The 22,694-nt window shown below is 38.1% G+C and overlaps 1 protein-coding gene across 3 annotated transcripts in view; it reads right to left on the bottom strand.

Annotated features, from left to right (window-relative positions):
• The window catches only part of NT5C3A (5'-nucleotidase, cytosolic IIIA), a 76,690-nt gene that overhangs the window by 31,172 nt on the left and 22,824 nt on the right, over positions 1 to 22,694 (bottom strand). For 2 of the 3 annotated variants that reach the window (XM_037837040.1, XM_037837039.1), the window contains exon 1: positions 3,026 to 3,206. The exons of the other annotated variant lie outside the window; for it this stretch is intronic. The gene's annotated coding sequence lies outside the window, so the exon portion shown is untranslated. Of the gene's footprint in view, positions 1 to 3,025; positions 3,207 to 22,694 lie in introns of those variants that run through there. 3 annotated transcript variants of the gene reach the window in all.

Raw genomic sequence — 22,694 nt, forward strand, 5'->3', positions numbered from 1 at the left:
CGATACCCAAATTATTTTAAAAGTAAACCAATGAATAGCGGGAAATGATTCAAAATAAACTAGAAGAAACACACAAACTACTATGAAAAAATTAAGAATAATCCAAACACTTTGTAAAAATTATGACGTTCTATAGATTTCACCTCTGTAATCTGTCTCTTTTCTGGCTTCCTCTTTCTACTGGACCCATTTTAGGACTTCATTATCTTTAACCTGGACTTATTTTAATAACCTCTCCTACTTCCAGTTTCCAGTCATGCTAATGTAATCTACACTCAGCTACCAGACTACTAAAATGCATTCCAGATCATATCACTTATTTATTTTTAAAAAATACTCAAAGTCTTCTGTAACAAATTAATTACAAACTCTATACTGATAATCAAGACATTCTACACTATGGTTCCAAGGCACTTTAAAAAATGTTGTTGCTTTTAATTAACCAGTTTTTAAAAATATATGAAAGTAATAAATGCTCATTATAAAATTTCAGACAGTGTGAAATGTTAAAGGATGAAATTTGAAGTTGACCTTCCCAGTCTCAATCTCCCAAGCCCACCATCACCAGTAACAACTATTAACAGCTTATCTAGCGTATTTTTCCAGGAATTTCCGGTGACATACAAACATACAAATGTATAGCTCCTTGTGTAGCCACAACAATTCTGCAACTTGCTTTTACCCTGGTTACTACCTCTTGGGCATCTTTAAATGTTATCACATACACATTTACTTTTCCATTTTACAGCTGTACAATATTTTTTTATACAAATTCATCATGATTAATTTAACCAATGTACACTGTCTCAAACACAGTAAATGAAAGTGTCCATTTTCCTACATCCTTTTCAACTTTCTGCTTTCTCTCTTCATACAGTAACTGGAAGCTCCGATTTTGACTATTTGTGAGCAAGTAACCTCTGAAGTTCTGCAACACATAAAATTTGTATTTTGCTGGGGGTAATAATTTGAATTGTGTATTCAATGGTTTGCAGACTTTACTTGCACCAGAATAATCTGGACGGCTTGTTAAAAGAGATTGCTGGGCTCCACCTCCAGTGTTTCTGATTCCGTAGATGGGCAGGGTGGGGGGGGGAGGGGTTAAGAAATTGCATCTCTAACAAGCCTCCCTTCCCCATCCTTTGAGAACCATTGGTGTATTTCAACACTAGTATGTGGTATCCTATACTTCAAAATAAAGTTTTTGTCCTCTATTTGTCATGGTTTACATAGCTAGCTCTTATGAAGATACAAAACATTGCTCTTTTGCAGGGAAAAAAAGCCCTCTCCCCTCCAAGGAATAAGGGGAAGAATCCCCCACCAATTTGTAAAACTAAAGCTGATTCAGGGAGTATTCTAAGTAACATAAAAATCAGCTCATCATATAAGAGTAATTTTTGTGGCATGAAGATAACACATAGGGAACATGACAAATGTGATTTGTCACATATCATATGCCTGGTACAAATATTTCCATATAACTTTTGTGGCATGAGGATAACACACAGGAAATATGACATGTTATTTATCACATGTATGCCTGGTACAAACATTTCTGTAACTGCAAATTTGGGAACTCACAAAGATCTTGGCTGTATCACATGCCTTGTTAAGAGTTTACTGCACTTCTCTTTTTTACTGTATATTTAATTCAACCTGGACCAATCATTATTCTCAACCCTCAAATACCACTACATCTATGAACCATTACCCAATATTATCTCATTTTCCTCCAAACTCCATGTAGCCTTTTGTTGATATCTCTTTTATAACACATATTTATTTATTCTTGGGGTATTGCTAGGGCTCTATCTTTTAAGCTGGTTGGAAGACATAATTGGGAGACGCTTCTAAACCTCATTAACATATATGAAGGCAGGGCACTGTCTATATTTTAAACTCTATTTAAAATCTAGATGTTTCAGAAGGGAATGAATAAATCTTTACTCTCAGGGAGGTAGAAGGTAAAAGTGATTCTGAGTTTGTGATCTCTAATACTATATAGATCATCAAGTACCTGGAATAGATGGAATGCTCTGTTTTTCTATAAGCCCACTAACCACCAGGAATATTCAAATATAAATATGTGCTTTCATTTGAATCAAATATTAAGACTCTATTTACAGAATGGCAAATTATATGGAAAAAGAACAAGCATTTAGGGGAGTATGACAGGCAGCTAATTACCTAAAACATACTCTCCCCTTCTTCCTTACTAACAGAATCTCAATTTTGTTGGAGGGTGGCAAGGTGCTCAACTGAAAAAACAAAACAAAACAAAACAAACACACACACACACAAAAACAGAAAAATACAAAACCCAAATATCTCAACTTCACTTATGGTTATGATGGCTATATAATGCTGTTCTTTCAAAAGCAGAAAGTTCGGCTTCACTGAAACCAGTAAGCCTCTCCTTGCTTCCTCCTTTCTGCTGCCTGGAACATGGCCATGTTGCCAGAACCACAACAGCCAGATGGTGACCATGAGCAAAGCCAAGGGAACTGATGTCCTGGTACCCCTTAATTAACACCAGCAACTGTCTACTTTTTGGATTTCTCATTCATTAGAAAAAAACAATCTGTACCGTTTATTGAGGTCAAGTGCAACCAATAAAAGGGAGACAAAGAAATATTTACCAATTCAAAGAACATGCATAATAGTAAAAAGACAGTATATAAATTGCTAAATTATGAGAAATCATTTAAAAATGCCAGAGTTCAGGGAATATATTTGTGTAATAAAGAATCTGGCTGGCCTTTGTTCCTGGGTCACAGTGGTACCGTCTCAATCCTTGGAATTTCCCAAGTGATCTGAGTGTCTTCGTTATTTGTGATAGGTTCCTGACCACACCTTTAGGTTATACCAATGAGAGGACTCAAGATGGGGGCTGGCCAAGCCAGAGAGACCAACCTTTTGGTTAGAGGGTTGGAGCTTTGAGCCACTTTTCAGCCCAACCTCAGGGATGGGGTTGCTAGAGATTGAGTTTAGCAGAGAGCCCAATGATTCAATCAATCATGCTTACCAAATGAAGCTTCAATGTTTAGGGGAGCTGCCATGGTTGATCAGCAATAATCTTCGAGGAGTGTCACACTTTGATGCTGGAGGGTAATGCCTCCCTGAGGATGACAGAAGGTTCACATTTGGAACCCTCTCAGACCTCACGGTCTTCCTCTCTTGGGTTAGCTGTTCTGAATTGTAATCTTCTACTATAATAGAAATGTAATCTAGATTAGTTAGTGCTTTTCTGAATTCTGTGCGTTCTACAAATTATTGAACCAGAAGGCGTTCGTGGGGACCCTTGAATTTGTAGCTAGCTGGTTGGAGGTGAAGTGGTCCTAGGGATCCTAGAATTTGAGGCTGGTGCCTGAAAAGAGGACAGTCTTGGGAGTACTGTTCCCTCTAACCTTGTAGTTGGTCCATAACTCCTTGCAATGCTCCAGAAAGCAAAAAATTCAAAACAGGTGCTGAAAAGTCATACATCTGAGTACTGATACAAATTAGATAAAGTTGAGATACAGAGATATTCTGAAAGCCTATGTGATAGTGCTGATCTACTTAAAGCGGTTGTTTAAGTACTGTTTTCTCCTTTCTTTTTCTAAATATAGATTCAATAGTGGGCTTACCACTCAGCATAATTCCCTAAGAGCATCTGATACTGTCTTACCTGACAGAAAGGAAGTTTTTGTTAGAAGCTTATCTCTGAAAAGGAAAGCCACTATACAAGAGTTTCAAAAACAGCACCAGCTATTTCAGGAGTAATTGCTGAGGTTCACAATGAAGCCACAAATAGCTGAGATGTGTTAAATTAGAAGTGACAATTTTAACCGGTTGGGGAGTTTCTAGTGACAGTTCCAGCTCCCTTATCCCTCTGCCCAATTATTTCCAACCTTTCCTGTTGCTCTTCAGGAAATAATGGTAAGACTATACATTGGTTCTGGTTTTGTGCTTGCATTTTACTTCATTTGATGTTTAAGATAACTACTACTTTGGGAGAATTTCATAAAGGCTATGAGAAAAACTGAGGAAGACTGAATCATCTCATCTTTTTAGGGGGTTAATTTTCTGTTAGAGAAAAATAAGTAATCTGCCAGGAAAAATGGAATTAAAGGGCATTCTGGCAATAGAGGAGAAATTAGGAAAGCAGCTGGTATATAAAATTTGAAAAGAGGTGCTGTTTAATAGGAGAAATTAGGTTGATTAGATATAAGTACAAAATGAAGTAGTTGGAGGCAGTTCATGCAGTGAGGCTGTAAATAATATGATATAACATAAATAAGAGAATGCAGGAAAACGGCGGAAGAGGAGAGGCAGAGCAAACTTCTCCCCTGTGGAATAATTAGGGAAGAGGCAGAAAATGACTGGGACAGCGGTTCCAGGGTAAGAGTGCCTGGAGAAGAGCCTAAACAATATATAGGGTAGACCTGGATGAAAAAGCAGAGAAATCACGACTGAAAGGATGGGGTGAATTTATTCAATCATGACTGCTGCCAGGGCTGGCAGCTATGTGCAGGCTGAAGCAGAAGGAGGAGTTCCCCACTCCTGCATCCCATCTCAGCAACCAGCTGGGGAGACAATCCTTCTCAGTCTGGCAGCCAGGAATTCCAGTGAGAGAACTCAGGAACCAGTGGACTTGTGCTGGTCGCATACAGACACCTTATTGTAGTGTGTAGTGCCTATCCCTCAGCCCTGAGGAAGGCCATTGTTGGGGGCTTGGCTTTGGGGAGGACTGGAAGGTCTCAGGAGGAGAGGTGACAGAGAGCTGAGCAGAGCAGGTGAGAGAGACACTCTGTGTTCTGCTGCCTGAGTTCCTTCTCCAGAGAGGCCCACAGCATGAATGGGTGGAGATGCGGGGACATGGGAGAGTGTCACATGGAAGCACCAGGAGCCCTCTCCCATCCCAGAGGCCCACGTGGGGCAGGGATCTTGAGGGACAATTGAAAGCGCACTTCTGAGCTGACTCAGGGCTGGGGAAGGTGAAACTTGCAGCCCCACAGCCCAAGATTGATCCAATCACTTCTGGGAATCACCAGACCCACTGTGCTCTTAAGCAGATTCCCCACCTAACTGCACAGTACCAATGGAAAACTGCTGTGCTGATGGGATTTCTACCTGGTTTGGACCACACTCAGACCACAGCCACAGTCAGGGAAAAGCTGGCTTGAGGGGAAGAAGTGGCCCAAGAGTGCCATCAGCTTGGAAGACAGGGGAAGTGCACTCTGGCAAACTGTGGTTCTGCCAAATTTTAAAATGTCCAAATAGACTTGCATCTTCCAAAATAACCTTATAAAGATAAGCAAATGCTGAGAAATAAAACAGAAAATCACAAAGCACATGAAGATCTAAAAAGATAAGGCCAAACCAAGCGACCAAATTAAAAAGCCGGAAGAGACACAGAACTTGGAACAACTAATCAAAGAAGTACATACAAATCTCCAAACAACTTCAGTGGGTTGGCTAAAGACATAAAGGCCATCAAGAAGACACCAGAAGAGCATAAAGGAGAATTTGAACGAGTAAACAGAAAAACAGCATATCTTATAGAAATGAAAGATACTTGAGATCAAATTAAAAATATACCAGAAAGAGAAAGCCGTGAAAGCAAGAAGATGAAAGCAGGGAATCCTGGAAGAGAAGGGAGAGACCAGCAGATGACACCATGTGCCATGCCATGTGGCAGAGGAACCAAGGATTGCTGGTAGCTGGTCTTCAGGAAAGAAGCACTGCGGTAATGATGCCTTGATTTGAACATTTTCCTGGAATCTAACCAGATCTGAACAAAATAGATGATTTGATGCAAGATACCACAGAGCAACAGGGTATTGTCCAAGAAATCTCAGAAATATGTTCTCAGTGCGTTGGATTTGGTGATGTCTTTGATGAGGATGAACTGATGGCAGAACTTGAAGAATTGAAGCAGGAGAAATTAAATAAGATGACAAATAATTGACTTCCAAATATGCCTTCTTTCTCCCTCCCAGCACAGCCAAATAGATGTCGTGCATGTTCTCCACCACACATTGATCCTAAGCAGCATCTTCTAGGAGGACAGAAGATGATGATGATATCAAACAATTGGCTGCCTGGGCTACGTAAATTAAAATGGAATTTTTTGACATCTAAATGAGCAAGGCATAATGACATAAAAATTCCCAACTTTAGAAGTTAACAAACACCTGTTTTATCTTTGTACTGAAAGAAAAATTGCCTGTTAAACCTTAAAGTAAAAGATCAAAAAGGAGTGGTGTGTAGACGGAGAATCAGGGATGGGAAGGAGCTTTCTGGCAGCATCTTAAAGACTCCTTTTAGACTGAGGGGAGAGGCCATGTCTACCTTCTGTATTCCAGCCTTGGCACACAGTCGGTGTACTACACATTTGTTGAAAAAAAAATGAATTCCACTAACAAAAGACATATAACAGTTTATAAACTATTTTGGAGTGATACATTTGAGACTGCTGGGCAAAATAACTTCCTTTTCTAAGCGAATGCAAGTTTGTTGTGTGGATTCATGTTGGAATAGAAATAGGCCAAGGTAAATGTAAATGTAGTGTCTCTTGTAGGGAAGTCTTGTGTGAGTTTATACATAAATAGTTTCACTTGAGTTTAGCAGTTTAAAATCTTAAAGGAGCTTTAATTGACATTTATTATGCCAATCAAGCTTGAAATGGGGCAATGGATGCATTTCCCCAAATCTCTGAAAGCACTAACAGCTTACATTGCTGAGCAAGAATCTCCTGGGTGTAATTTAGCTACTTAGAGAACTGCATTAACACTCCTGGACCATCATGATGCTGCTATAGTTTCAGCATTCTAATTGTGTGACTGTGTTCATTCTTTTCTGTTTTGTCCTCTCTTGTACCTTTATTTACACTTTATAGCACATTCCATGTAAATATGTAAAAATATAGTCAAAGTATACCTTGAATAAGATTTTGATAATTATTTTTAATTAAAATAAATTACAAAAATATTTATACACTGCCTGTAATATACTGTGCACAAAATAATAACAAGCATCATTATATAAAATGTTATAATAGTCCCTCCATTTGCTTAGCAACATAATGGAATAGAGAGAGCACTGGACCAGTTAGGAGTCCTGGATTCCAGTCTCTGCTCTGCTACTGACATAGTATGACTTAGGCATGTCACAAATTCTCTGAGCCTTTGTTCCTTCATTGGGAAATCTGAGTATTGGACTTGGTGATCTCTGAGGAGTTCATTCTGCCACAGGCCTTTTGCATATGCCATTCTCCTTGGCAGTCTTCCCACATCCACAATACAGATAACAAATCTTATATATTACTTAAATCTTAGTTCAAATGTCTCTTCTTTTAAGAGACATTTCTCTGATTGCCTAGACAAATTCAAGTATCCCCATTATATGCTTTCATAGCCCTCTGCTTTCCTTCATATCACTTATTATTGCTTATAATTACATATTTACTTGAATGACTACATAATTATTGTTGATTTTCCCTGCTAGACCGTGTTAGCACTCAGCACAGTTTCCCCTATATAGTAGGCGTTCAGTAAATATGTGTTAAATGAATGGCTATTAAATTTTTATATGTTTTGGGCCATAATGGAACAATAGCAACCAGATTTCCCTTCCTACCTTCAAATAACTAGAACACTGGACAAAATAAATGAAACAATTTCAAGATGTTGGGTAACAGGCAACAGGCAATGCTGGATTGTGATTCCTGAGAGAAGAAAAACAAATGAAGTGAGACCTTCTAGTATCACAGTTTTGCCTTCTTGGAGAAGGAGAACCCAAGCAGAGCCTGGCAGTTGTGCTGAGTTGAGGAAAACTTGTGGGGAAGAATCCTGGAAAGGAGAAAGTAGCACTGAGTGAGAACTCTGGAGCTCTGTAGAGGAGTCCCCTCAAGTCTTTGGCTGAGAACTGACCTGCCTATGTGTACGAAGCAACGACCAAATCCAGGAAGAACCACTGGAAAAAAGTAGGCAGATCAATCCCCAGAGCTCAAACAGCGCCACAAATAGTTTGTCTCCAACCAGCCGAGTGGAAAGTCCTGCTAATATATGGAGCACTGGGTTGACTCCTGAGAAGGGCATTGCCTCAGTAATGGGGTCAAATAGCTTAGACTACAGGCTTTTCTAGATCTCCCCGAAAAAGCTTAAAAGCAAGCCTCAAATGAATCAAATGATTTCAAGTAACTTAACTGCATCCCAGAACAAAGTCCCCAAATATTTAAAGGAATTTAAAAACAAACAAACAAGCAGCAAGAACAAAAACAACAAAACTCTAGCACCCAGTAGCATAAAATTCATAATCTGCCATCCAGTCAAAAATTTCCAGGCATGTAAAGAAGCAGAAAAATACAATCCATAACCAGTAGAAAAACCATTCAGTAGATAATGATTCGGAAATAATATAAATGATAGAATTAAAAACGTTAAAACAGCTATTATAAATACACCACATGTGTTCGTTAAACAGTTATAAAATAAACTCTGTATGTTCAAGAAAGTAGAGGAAAACATGATCTTGATGAAGAGAGAAACGGGCCATACAAAATAACCTGCAATGAACTTCTGGAGATAAAAAATACACCATCTGAAATGAAAAATACAAAATACAGTGGATGGGACCAGCAGCAGATTAGACACTGCAGAAGAAAAGATTAGTAAACTTGAAGCCATAGCAAAAGAAACTACCCTAAATAGAACACACAAAGAAAAAAAGACTGAAAAGAAAAAAAAAAAAAGCAACAGAGCAAGAATGTCCTATGGGATTATATTAAGCAGCCCAACAGGCAGGTAACTGAATGGGGTCTGAAGTTCCAGAAAGGTGGTTATTGGCTGGGTGGGTGGTGGGTAAAGGGACCTGGGGGAAGGAACAGGACAAAAAAAAAAAAAAAAAAAAAAAGAATAATGGCACAAAATTTCTAAATTTGAGGCAAACCGTAAACTTATATTTTGATGAAGCTCAACAAACTTCACACAGAAATTCTTACATCTTTCAATAACAAAAGGTATTGTGGAATGTTAAAATGTCAAAACCTTGTGTGAGGTCTGAGAGGTGCATGAACAACTTGTCTGCCCTAGTTAAACATACATCCCTAGCTACATGAAAAGACATTTGAAATGTGGCTACTGCAGTTGAGAAACTGAATTTTTAATTTAATTTTAGTTAATTTAAATTTGCTTGATACAATTATTAGAAAACTTTAAGTATGCTTGAAACAACTTGAGTAGGTGAATCTACTTTTTCAACTGTAAGATTTATGAAAGCTATAAACAGACCAAGTATATCTGATGGAAATCTGCATCTGAACTGAGATGTGCTCCAAGTGTAAAATAGACATGAGATTCAAAGACATAGTATGAAAACAAGAATGTAAAAAATCTCATGAGCATTTTTATATTGATTTCATGTTGAAATGATGTTATTTAACATGTATGGGGTTAAATAAAATACATTTTAAAATTAAAAATATAAATATACCATAGACACACAACAGCAGATTTGAAGAGACAGAAGAAAGAATAAGTGGACTGGAGGATACACAATTGAATGCGAATATAAAAAGAACAAATGGTGAAAAAGACTGAAAAATTTGAAATGGATCTCAGAGAAATAATGGACAACATGAAGTGCACAAATATAAGAATCACTGGTGTTCCAGAAGGAGAAGAGTAAAGGGCTAGGAAGAGATTTGAGGAGATACTCCAAGGTTTGGGGAAAACTTCCCAACCCTTATAAAAGACATAAATATGCAAATCAAAGAAGGCCAATGAACTCCAAATAGAATAAATCCAAAGAGACACACTCTGAGACACATACTAATCAGACTGTCAACTGCTGAAGAGAAGGAGAAAGTCCTGAAAGCAACAAGAGAAAAGTGATTTACCATGTACAAAGGAAACCACACAAGATTAAGCATTGACAACTCAATGTGCACCATGGAAGTAAGAAGGCAGTGGTATGATATATTTAAGAGTCTAAAGAGAAAAACTGCCAGCCAAGAATTCTTTTTTAAAAAAATTAACTTTATTACTAAAGAATAAAAACAAATAAACAAAAAAAACAAAAAAACATTCCCAGACAAAATAAATGAAGGAATAGGAAAAACAAATATCCTGAAATAACTTCATTGCTTCCAATGTGCTCTATTGGCTGAAAAAAAGAGACAGTAATGTCTGGAGACTTAATACTGAAGAGTATTAGTAAGGGTAAAATTAAAGGAAAAAAGAGAGGGGAAAAACAGATCTGACAAATAAAAACCAAACTATATTGGTTCAATAACTGCCTTTACAGTAACAACTTTGAATGTGAATGGATTAAACTCCCCAATTAAAAGATATAGACTGGAAGAATGGGCTAAAAAGTATGATCCATTGACAGGTTGTTTATAAGAGACTCATCTTAGACCCAGCAACACAAAAAGACTGAAAGTGAGAGGATGGAAAAAAATATTCCACGCAAGCTACAGTCAAAAGAAAGCAGGGGTAGATATGCTACTATCAGACAAAACAGACTTTAAAAGCAAAGATGTCATAAGAGACAAACAAGGACACTATATTAATAAAAGGGACAATTCACCAAGAAGAAATAATAATCATAAATGTTTATGCACCTAATCAAGGTGCTCCAAAGTACATGAGGCAAACATTGGCAAAACTGAAGGGAGCAATAGATGTTTCTACAATAATAGTGGTAGACTTCAATACACCATTTTCTTCTACAGGTAGAACAACCAGACAGAGGACCAATAAGGAAACTGAGAACCTAAACAATATGATAAATGAATTACACTTAATTGACATATATAGAGCATTACATCCTAAATTACCAGGATACACATTCTTCTCTAGTGCTCATGGAACGTTCTGCAGGATAGATCATATGTTGGGACATAAAACAAGCCTCAATAAATTTTAAAAGATTGAAATTATTCAAAGCACATTCTCTGACCACAATTGAATGCAACTAGAAGTCAACAACCATCAAAGAACCAGAACATTCACAAAATGTGGAGGTTAAACAACACAATCCTCAACCATCAGTGGGTCAAAAAAGAAATTGCAAGAGAAAGTGCTAAATATCTAGAGACAAATGAAAAAACAAGAACACAACAGCAGTGAAGGTGGTGCTGAGGGGGAAATTTATAGCTCTAAATGCATACATTAAAAAGGAAGAAGGAGCAAAAATAAAAGGAATAACAGAACAAATAAAGAAGCTACAGAATGACCAGCAAACTAACCCTAAGGCAAGTAGAAGAAAAGAAACAGGGATTAAAGCAGAAATAAATGATACGGAGAACCAATTAAAAAAAAAAAGAGAGAGAGAAAATAAATTAAACCAAAAGTTGGTTCTTTAAGATCAACAAGATTGACAAACCCTTAGCTAGAATGACAAAGTCAAAAAGAGAGAAGACCCAAATAAAAAAAATCATAAATGAGAGGGGGGATATTACTGTGGATCCTGAAGAAATAAAAAATCTACCTACAAATAGAAACCTAGGGCCAGAGGCTTCATAGGGGAATTTTATCAAACTTTCCAAAATGATCTGACACCATTCTTGTTCAAACTCTTTCAAAAAATTGAAGAAAATGGAACACTACCAAACTCATTTTATGGAGCTAACATCACTCTAATACTAAAAACAGATAGAAGCGGGGCAAGATGGCGGACTGGTGAGCTGTATGTTTTAGTTACTCCTCCAGGAAAGTAGGTAGAAAGCCAGGAACTGCGTGGACTGGACACCACAGAGCAATCTGACTTTGGGCATACTTCATACAACACTCATGAAAATGTGGAACTGCTGAGATCAGCACAATCTGTAAGTTTTTGTGGCCAGGGGACCCGCACCCCTCCCTGCCAGGCTCAGTCCCGTGGGAGGACGGGCTGTCAGCTCCGGGAAGGAGAAGGGAGAACTGCAGTGGCAGCCCTTATCGGAAACTCATTCTACTGATCCAAACTCCAACCATAGATAGACTGAGACCAGACACCGGAGAATCTGAGAGCAGCCGGCCCAGCAGAGAGGAGACAGGCATAGAAAAAAAAAAACAACACGAAAAACTCCAAAATAAAAGCGGAGGATTTTTGGAGTTCTGGTGAACATAGAAAGGGGACGGGCAGAGCTCAGGCCCTGAGGCTCATATGCAAATCCCGAAGAAAAGCTGATCTCTCTGCCCTGTGGACCTTTCCTTAATGGCCCTAATTGCTTTGTCTCTTAGCATTTCAATAGCCCATTAGATCTCTAAGGAGGGCCCTTTTTTTAAATCCTTTTTTCTTTTTCTAAAACAATTACTCTAAGAAGCCCAATACAGAAAGCTTCAAAGACTTGCAATTTGGGCAGGTCAAGACAAGAGCAGAACTAAGAGAGCTCTGAGACAAAAGGCAAATAATCCAGTGGCTGAGAAAATTCACTAAACACCACAACTTCCCAAGAAAAGAGGGGTGTCTGCTCACAGCCATCATCCTGGTGGACAGGAAACACTCCTGCCCATCGCCAGCCCCATAGCCCAGAGCTGCCCCAGACAACCCAGTGTGATGGAAGTGCTTCAAATAACAGGCACACACCACAAAACTGGGCGTGGACATTAGCCTTCCCTGCAACCTCAGCTGATTGTCCCAGAGTTGGGAAGGTGGAGCAGTGTAAATTAACAAAGCCCCATTCAGTCATCATTTCAGCAGACTGGGAGCCTCCCTACACAGCCCAGCAGCCCAGAACCACCCTGGGGGGACGGCACTCACCTGTGACATAGCACAGTCATGGAAGAGGGGCCCACTTGCAAGTCTCAGGAGCCATACGCCAATACCAAGGACTTGTGGGTCAGTGGCAGAGACAAACTGTGGCAGGACTGAACTGAAGGATCAGACTATTGCAGCAGCTTTTAAAACTCTAGGATCACCAGGGATATTTGATTGTTAGAGCCACCCACCCTCCCTGACTGCCCAGAAACACACCCCATATACAGGGCGAGCAACACGAACTACACACGCAAGCTTGGTACACCAATTGGACCCCACAAGACTCACTCCCCCACTCACCAAAAAGGCTAAGCAGGGGAGAACTGGCTTGTGGAGAACAGGTGGCTCGTGGACGCCACCTGCTGGTTACTTAGAGAAAGTGTACTCCACGAAGCTGTAGATCTGATAAATTAGAGATAAGGACTTCAATTGGTCTACAAATCCTAAAAGAACCCTATCAAGTTCAACAAATGCCACGAGGCCAAAAACAACAGAAAATTATAAAGCATATGAAAAAAAAAGACGATATGGATAACCGAAGCCCAAGCACCCAAATCAAAAGACCAGAAGAGACACAGCACCTAGAGCAGCTAATTAAAGAACTAAAGATGAACAATGAGACCATAGTACAGGATACAAAGGATATCAAGAAGACCCTACAAGAGCATAAAGAAGACATTGCAAGACTAAATAAAAAAATGGATGATCTTATGGAAATGAAAGAAACTGTTGACCAAATTAAAAAGATTCTGGACACTCATAGTACAAGACTACGGGAAGCTGAACAACGAATCAGTGACCTGGAAGATGACAGAATGGAAAATGAAAGCATAAAAGAAAGAATGGGGAAAAAAATTGAAAAAATCGAAACAGACCTCAGGGATATGATAGATAATATGAAACGTCCGAATATAAGACTTATTGGTGTTCCAGAAGGGGAAGAAAAGGGTAAAGGTCTAGGAAGAGTATTCAAAGAAATTGTTGGGGAAAACTTCCCAAATCTTCTAAACAACATAAATACACAAATCATAAATGCTCAGCGAACTCCAAATAGAATAAATCCAAATAAACCCACTCCGAGACATATTCTGATCACACTGTCAAACACAGAAGAGAAGGAGCAAGTTCTGAAAGCAGCAAGAGAAAAGCAATTCACCACATACAAAGGAAACAGCATAAGACTAAGTAGTGACTACTCAGCAGCCACCATGGAGGCGAGAAGGCAGTGGCACGATATATTTAAAATTCTGAGTGAGAAAAATTTCCAGCCAAGAATACTTTATCAAGCAAAGCTCTCCTTCAAATTTGAGGGAGAGCTTAAATTTTTCACAGACAAACAAATGCTGAGAGAATTTGCTAAGAGACCTGCCTTACTGGAGATCCTAAAGGGAGCCCTACAGACAGAGAAACAAAGAAAGGACAGAGAGACTTGGAGAAAGGTTCAGTACTAAAGAGATTCGGTATGGGTACAATAAAGGATATTAATAGACAGAGGGGAAAAATATGATAAACATAAACCAAAGGATAAAATGGCTGATTCAAGAAATGCCTTCACGGTTATAACGTTGAATGTAAATGGATTAAACTCCCCAATTAAAAGATATAGATTCGCAGAATGGATCAAAAAAAATGAACCATCAATATGTTGCATACAAGAGACTCATCTTAGACACAGGGACACAAAGAAACTGAAAGTGAAAGGATGGAAAAAAATATTTCATGCAAGATACAGCCAAAAGAAAGCAGGTGTAGCAATATTAATCTCAGATAAAATAGACTTTAAATGCAGGGATGTTTTGAGAGACAAAGATGGCCACTACATACTAATAAAAGGGGCAATTTAACAAGAAGAAATAACAATCATAAATGTCTATGCACCCAATCAAGGTGCCACAAAATACATGAGACAAACACTGGCAAAACTAAAGGAAGCAACTGATGTTTCCACAATAATTGTGGGAGAGTTCAACACATCACTCTCTCCTATAGATAGATCAACCAGACAGAAGACCAATAAGGAAATTGAAAACCTAAACAATCTGATAAATGAATTAGATTTAACAGACATATACAGGACATTACATCCCAAATCACCAGGATACACATACTTTTCTAGTGCTCATGGAACATTCTCCAGAATAGATCATATGCTAGGACATAAAACAAGCCTCAATAAATTTAAAAAGATTGAAATTATTCAAAGCACATTCTCTGACCACAATGGAATACAATTAGAAGTCAATAACCATCAGAGACTTAGAAAATTCACAAATACCTGGAGGTTAAACAACACACTCCTAAACAATCAGTGGGTTAACGAAGAAATAGCAAGAGAAATTGCTAAATATATAGAGACAAATGAAAATGAGAACACAACATACCAAAACCTATGGGATACAGCAAAAGCAGTGCTAAGGGGGAAATTTATAGCACTAAACGCATATATTAAAAAGGAAGAAAGAGCCAAAATCAAAGAACTAATGGATCAACTGAAGAAGCTAGAAAATGAACAGCAAACCAATGCTAAACCAAGTACAAGAAAAGAAATAACAAGGATTAAAGCAGAAATAAATGACATAGAGAACAAAAAAACAATAGAGAGGATAAATAGCACCAAAAGTTGGTTCTTTGAGAAGATCAACAAGATTGACAAGCCCCTAGCTAGACTGACAAAATCAAAAAGAGAGAAGACCCATATAAACAAAATAATGAATGAAAAAGGTGACATAACTGCAGATCCTGAAGAAATTAAAAAAATTATAAGAGGATACTATGAACAACTGTATGGCAACAAACTGGATAATGTAGAGGAAATGGACAATTTCCTGGAAACATATGAACAACCTAGACTGACCAGAGAGGAAATAGAAGACCTCAATCAACCCATCACAAGCAAAGAGATCCAATCAGTCATCAAAAATCTTCCCACAAATAAATGCCCAGGGCCAGATGGCTTTACAGGGGAATTCTACCAAACCTTCCAGAAAGAACTGACACCAATCTTACTCAAACTCTTTCAAAACATTGAAGAAAATGGAACACTACCTAACTCATTTTATGAAGCTAACATCAATCTAATACCAAAACCAGGCAAAGATGCTACAAAAAAGGAAAACTACCGGCCAATCTCCCTAATGAATATAGATGCAAAAATCCTCAACAAAATACTTGCAAATCGAATCCAAAGACACATTAAAAAAATCATACACCATGACCAAGTGGGGTTCATTCCAGGCATGCAAGGATGGTTCAACATAAGAAAATCAATCAATGTATTACAACACATTAACAAGTCAACAGGGAAAAATCAATTGATCATCTCAATAGATGCTGAAAAAGCATTTGACAAAATCCAACATCCCTTTTTGATAAAAACACTTCAAAAGGTAGGAATTGAAGGAAACTTCCTCAACATGATAAAGAGCATATATGAAAAACCCACAGCCAGCATAGTACTCAATGGTGAGAGACTGAAAGCCTTCCCTCTAAGATCAGGAATAAGACAAGGATGCCCGCTGTCACCACTGTTATTCAACATTGTGCTGGAAGTGCTAGCCAGGGCAATCCGGCAAGACAAAGAAATAAAAGGCATCCAAATTGGAAAAGAAGAAGTAAAACTGTCATTGTTTGCAGATGATATGATCTTATATCTAGAAAACCCTGAGAAATCGACGATACAGCTACTAGAGCTAATAAACAAATTTAGCAAAGTAGCGGGATACAAGATTAATGCACATAAGTCAGTAATGTTTCTATATGCTAGAAATGAACAAACTGAAGAGACACTCAAGAAAAAGATACCATTTTCAATAGCAACTAAAAAAATCAAGTACCTAGGAATAAACTTAACCAAAGATGTAAAAGACCTATACAAAGAAAACTACATAACTCTACTAAAAGAAATAGAAGGGGACCTTAAAAGATGGAAAAATATTCCATGTTCATGGATAGGAAGGCTAAATGTCATTAAGATGTCAATTCTACCCAAACTCATCTACAGATTCAATGCAATCCCAATCAAAATTCCAACAACCTACTTTGCAGACTTGGAAAAGCTAGTTATCAAATTCATTTGGAAAGGGAAGATGCCTCGAATTGCTAAAGACACTCTAAAAAAGAAAAACGAAGTGGGAGGACTTACACTCCCTGACTTTGAAGCTTATTATAAAGCCACAGTTGCCAAAACAGCATGGTACTGGCACAAAGATAGACATATAGATCAATGGAATCGAATTGAGAATTCAGAGATAGACCCTCAGATCTATGGCCGACTGATCTTTGATAAGGCCCCCAAAGTCACTGAACTGAGCCATAATGGTCTTTTCAACAAATGGGGCTGGGAGAGTTGGATATCCATATCCAAAAGAATGAAAGAGGACCCCTACCTCACCCCCTACACAAAAATTAACTCAAAATGGACCAAAGATCTCAATATAAAAGACACTACCATAAAACTCCTAGAAGATAATGTAGGAAAACATCTTCAAGACCTTGTATTAGGCGGCCACTTCCTAGACTTTACACCCAAAGCACAAGCAACAAAAGAAAAAAATAGATAAATGGGAACTCCTCAAGCTTAGAAGTTTCTGCACCTCAAAGGAATTTCTCAAAAAGGTAAAGAGGCAGCCAACTCAATGGGAAAAAATTTTTGGAAACCATGTATCTGACAAAAGACTGATATCTTGCATATATAAAGAAATCCTACAACTCAATGACAATAGTACAGACGGCCCAATTATAAAATGGGCAAAAGATATGAAAAGACAGTTCTCTGAAGAGGAAATACAAATGGCCAAGAAACACATGAAAAAATGTTCAGCTTCACTAGCTATTAGAGAGATGCAAATTAAGACCACAATGAGATACCATCTAACACCGGTCAGAATGGCAGCCATTAAACAAACAGGAAACTACAAATGCTGGAGAGGATGTGGAGAAATTGGAACTCTTATTCATTGTTGGTGGGACTGTATAATGGTTCAGCCACTCTGGAAGTCAGTCTGGCAGTTCCTTAGAAAACTAGGTATAGAGCTACCATTCGATCCAGCGATTGCACTTCTCGGTATATACCCGGAAGATCGGAAAGCAGTGACACGAACAGATATCTGCACGCCAATGTTCATAGCAGCATTATTCACAATTGCCAAGAGATGGAAACAACCCAAATGTCCTTCAACAGATGAGTGGATAAATAAAATGTGGTATATACACACGATGGAATACTACGCGGCAGTAAGAAGGAACGATCTCGTGAAATATATGACAACATGGATGAACCTTGAAGACATAATGCTGAGCGAAATAATCCAGGCACAAAAAGAGAAATATTATATGCTACCACTAATGTGAACTTTGAAAAATGTAAAACAAATGGTTTATAATGTAGAATGTATGGGAACTAGCAGTAGAGAGCAATTAAGGAAGGGGGAACAATAATCCAAGAAGAACAGATAAGCTATTTAACGTTCTGGGGATGCCCAGGAATGACTATGGTCTGTTAATTTCTGATGGATATAGTAGGAACAAGTTCACAGAAATGTTGCTATATTAGGTAACTTTCTTGGGGTAAAGTAGGAACATGTTGGAAGTTAAGCAGTTATCTTAGGTTAGTTGTCTTTTTCTTACTCTGTTGTTATGGTCTCTTTGAAATGTTCTTTTATTGTATGTTTGTTTTCTTGTTAACTTTTTCTTCATACAGTTGATTTAAAAAAGGGAAAGTCAAAAAAAAAAAAAAAGAAAAACAAGGAAAAAAAGAAGTAGTGCCCCCTTGAGGAGCCTGTGGAGAATGCAGGGGTATTCGCCTACCCCACCTCCATGGTTGCTAACATGACCACAGACATAGGGGACTGGTGGTTTGATGGGCTGAGCCCTTTACCATAGGTTTTACCCTTGGGAAGAGGGTTGCTGCAAAGGAGAGGCTAGGCCTCCCTATGGTTGTGCCTAAGAGCCTCCTCCCAAATGCCTCTTTGTTGCTCAGATGTGGCCCTCTCTCTCTAGCTAAGCCAACTTGAAAGGTGAAATCACTGCCCTCCCCCCTACGTGGGATCAGACACCCAGGGGAGTGAATCTCCCTGGCAACGTGGAATATGACTCCCGGGGAGGAATGCCGACCTGGCATCGTGGGATGGAGAACATCTTCTTGACCAAAAGGGGGATGTGAAAGGAAATGAAATAAGCTTCAGTAGCAGAGAGATTCCAAAAGGAGCCGAGAGGTCACTCTGGTGGGCACTCTTATGTACACTTTAGACAACCCTTTTTAGGTTCTTAAGAATTGGGGTAGCTGGTGGTGGATACCTGAAACTATCAAACTACAACCCAGAACCCATGAATCTCGAAGACAGTTGTATAAAAATGTAGCTTATGAGGGGTGACAATGGGATTGGGAAAGCCAATAGGACCACACTCCACTTTGTCTAGTTTATGGATGGATGAGTAGAAAAATAGGGGAAGGAAAGAAACAGACAAAGGCACCCAGTGTTCTTTTTTACTTCAATTGCTCTTTTTCACTCTAATTATTATTCTTGTTATTTTTGTGTGTGTGCTAATGAAGGTGTCAGGGATTGATTTGGGTGATGAATGTACCACTATGTAATGGTACTGTAAACAATCGAAAGTACGATTTGTTTTGTATGACTGCGTGGTATGTGAATATATCTCAATAAAATGAAGATTAAAAAAAAAAAAAACAGATAAAGATGTTACAAGAAGGGAAAACTACAGGCCAATCTCCCTAATCAATATAGATGCAAAAACGGTTAACAAAGTATCCCATAACAATTTTTGAAATTACCTACATAACTGCTTGTTGAGCTGTATATCAAAAGTTAACACATTTTTAAATGTAAGATATATTTTACAATAATGGAAATAGCTGAAGTTGTGGAACTGAGACCCATGACATTGTTTGAAATTTGTTCTCTATTTGTTGAATTATACTTTGAAAGTTATCACTGTTATGTATATGCATTTAAGTCCACAATAAAATTTTTTTTAAAAAAGAAAGAAAGAAAACACCAATAGCCTAATGGGTCTCATTAGACAGGCTTAATAAAAAGTTGTGATGCAAATCTCTACTAATAAAGTCTTTCCCATACTAGTATTACAGCATCAATAGAAAGGGGGGGGGGTGAGGGAGAGAGGGATGGATGGATTGTGACATTGCTGTGAACCATATGTAAATTCAGCTTTATTTTGTTCTTTAAAGGAAGCTTTTTAAGGCCAGCTTGGTTTTTCAAGTTGAGGTCTTGTGGAAGTTACAAAGTAGGTAATGCTATTTGATTGTTGTTCAAAAAGCAAAAGCATGTATCTATAGTACCATGGAGTTGGAGAGGGATACAGGATTAAACAGCTGTCTTCTTAGATAAATCTGCCTACTTAAGCCTTCTCTAGAGGTATTTTTCATGCTGACTCATAAACAAAAGGGAAAGTTATGTCCCATTAAACAGCATCCATGTTTTGGAGTAAACTTGTTCTCCGAAGAAGACTCTTACGTCATTTGTATATATTTATAGTATATCTCTGTAGACAGTAGATATTATGTCTCAGAATGTCTGAACTGGGAAAAGCTTTTGAAATCATTTAGTAGGCCATTTGCCTCATTTTACAGATGAAGAAACTGAAACCCTGTGAGGATGAGAAATATCCAAGTTGTAGAGTTCCAATGTAGATTTGAAATAATTTTAACTGAAAAAGATTAAATGAGATACTGTATGTTAAGTGTCTGGTAGAGGTGCTTAATGATATTATCCTGTATTCACATTATAGGGACAAGCCAGACCTTTCTTTAAAATGGAAATCTGATACTGCTATTAAATTATTTGAATTACCCATTCATTATCATTCATTATTATATCATTTATCACTTAGAACTGCTGGAAATGGGAATGATTAATGAAAATGTTTATGAAACAGCTCCTTGCTGGCTCATTTATCCATCCTTCTTGGGCCTCACCCATTCAACACAACAAACCAAGTGGTCAACAAACCACAACCCCCACTCCCGCAACAATGATGGGATCCAAGCATCATCATTGCCTGGGAAGAAAAGCCCAGAAGTGATCATTCTGGAGCAGGGCAGAAACCTAGTGATAATGCTCATGTATTCTTGAGACACAAACTGCATCATTTCATCTCATTTCTGGAAGCTTCTGATTAAGTGTATTGCATAATAATTCTCTCCTTTCTCAAATTACCTTGTTACACTGATTAATTGTCTTTTTCCATTATGGGAACATCAGGCAAATCTGGGGAAGCAGCAGTATTGTTGGTTAAAAACAGTCACCTTTCTCTATGCTATTTTCAAAACTCACCGGAAAAAAAATTTTCAACAAAATACTTGCAAATAGACTCTACAGACACATCAAAAAAATGATACACCACAACCATGTGGGGTTCATCCCAGGCATGCAATGGTGGTTCAACACAAGAAAATCAATCAATGTAACACAACGTATTATCAAATCAAAAGGGAAAAATCAAAGGAACAAACTTTCACTTCAACTGAGATACAGGAATTGAAACAACTAATGCTAAATCAATTCAAATTTAGGGAAGATATGGCAAAAGAGGTGAAGGGTATAATGAAAACACTGGGAGAACATAAGGTAGAAATTGAAAGTCTAAAAAACAACTGGTACAATCTATGGAAATGAAAGGCACAATAGAAGAGATGAAAGACACAATGGAGACATACAACAGGAGATCTCAAGAGGTAGAAGAAAACACTCACAAACTGGAGAACAGGACACATGAAATCCTACACACAAAAGAACAGATAGGGAAAAGAATGTAAAAATATGAGCAATGTCTCAGGGAACTGAATGACAACATGAAGTGCACGAATGTACGTATTATGGTGTCCCAGAAGGATAAGGGAAAAGGGGCAGAAGCAATAATAGAGGAAATAATCAATGAAAATTTCCCATCTCTCATGAAAGACATAAAATTACGGATCCAAGAAGTGCAGCATACCCCAAACAGAACATCTGAATAGGCCTACACCAAGACACTTAATAATCAAATTATCAAATGTCAAATACAAAGAGAGAATCCTGAAAGCAGCAAGAGAAAAGTGATCCATCACATACAAAGGAAGCTTCATAAGACTATGTGTAGATTTCTCAGTAGAAACCATGGAGGCAAGAAGGAAGTGGTGTGATATATTTAAGATACTGGAAGAGAAAAACCACCAACCAAGAATCCTATATCTGGCAAAACTGTCCTTTAAATATGAGGGAGAGTTTAAAATATTCTCTGATAAACAGACAATGAGAGAGTTTGTGAACAAGATATTTGCTCTACAGGAAGTACTAAAGGGAGAGCTACAGACAGGAAAAGACAGGAGTGAGAGAGAGGTTTGGAACACAATTTTCGGTGATGGTAGCACAACAATGTAAGTACACTGAACAAGGATGACTGTGAGTATGGTTGAAAGAGAAAGGTTAGGAGCATGTGGGACACCAGAAGGAAAGAGGAAAGATAAAGACTGGGACTGAACAACTCTGTGAAACCTAGAGTGCTCAACAATTGTGATAAAATGTACAAATATGTTTTTACATGACGGAAAACAAATGAATGTCAACCCTGCAAGGTGTTTAAAAATAAGGTGGTATTGGGAGAAAAAATATAATCAACGCAAACTAGAGACTATGGTTAACAGAAACATTGTATTATGCTTCCTTTAATGTAACAAAGGCAATATACCAAAGCTCAATGCATATAAGAGAGGGAAATAAGGGAGGGGTATGGGACTCTTGGCATTGGTGATGTTGTCTGACTTTATTCTACTTCAGTTTAATTCTGTCTTTCCTTTTGTTGCTTCCTAGCTGACATGTTTTTTTTGTTGTTGCTGTTGTTTCGCTCTCTTTTTCTTTTTCTTTTGTCTCTCTACCTTCTTTGACTCTTCCTCCTTCTTTGTGGAAGAAATGGAAGTGTCTTTATATAGATAGTGGTGATGGTGGTGAATACAT

The sequence above is a fragment of the Choloepus didactylus genome, chromosome 5 (assembly GCF_015220235.1).
Source record: "Choloepus didactylus isolate mChoDid1 chromosome 5, mChoDid1.pri, whole genome shotgun sequence".
NCBI lineage: Eukaryota > Metazoa > Chordata > Mammalia > Pilosa > Megalonychidae > Choloepus > Choloepus didactylus.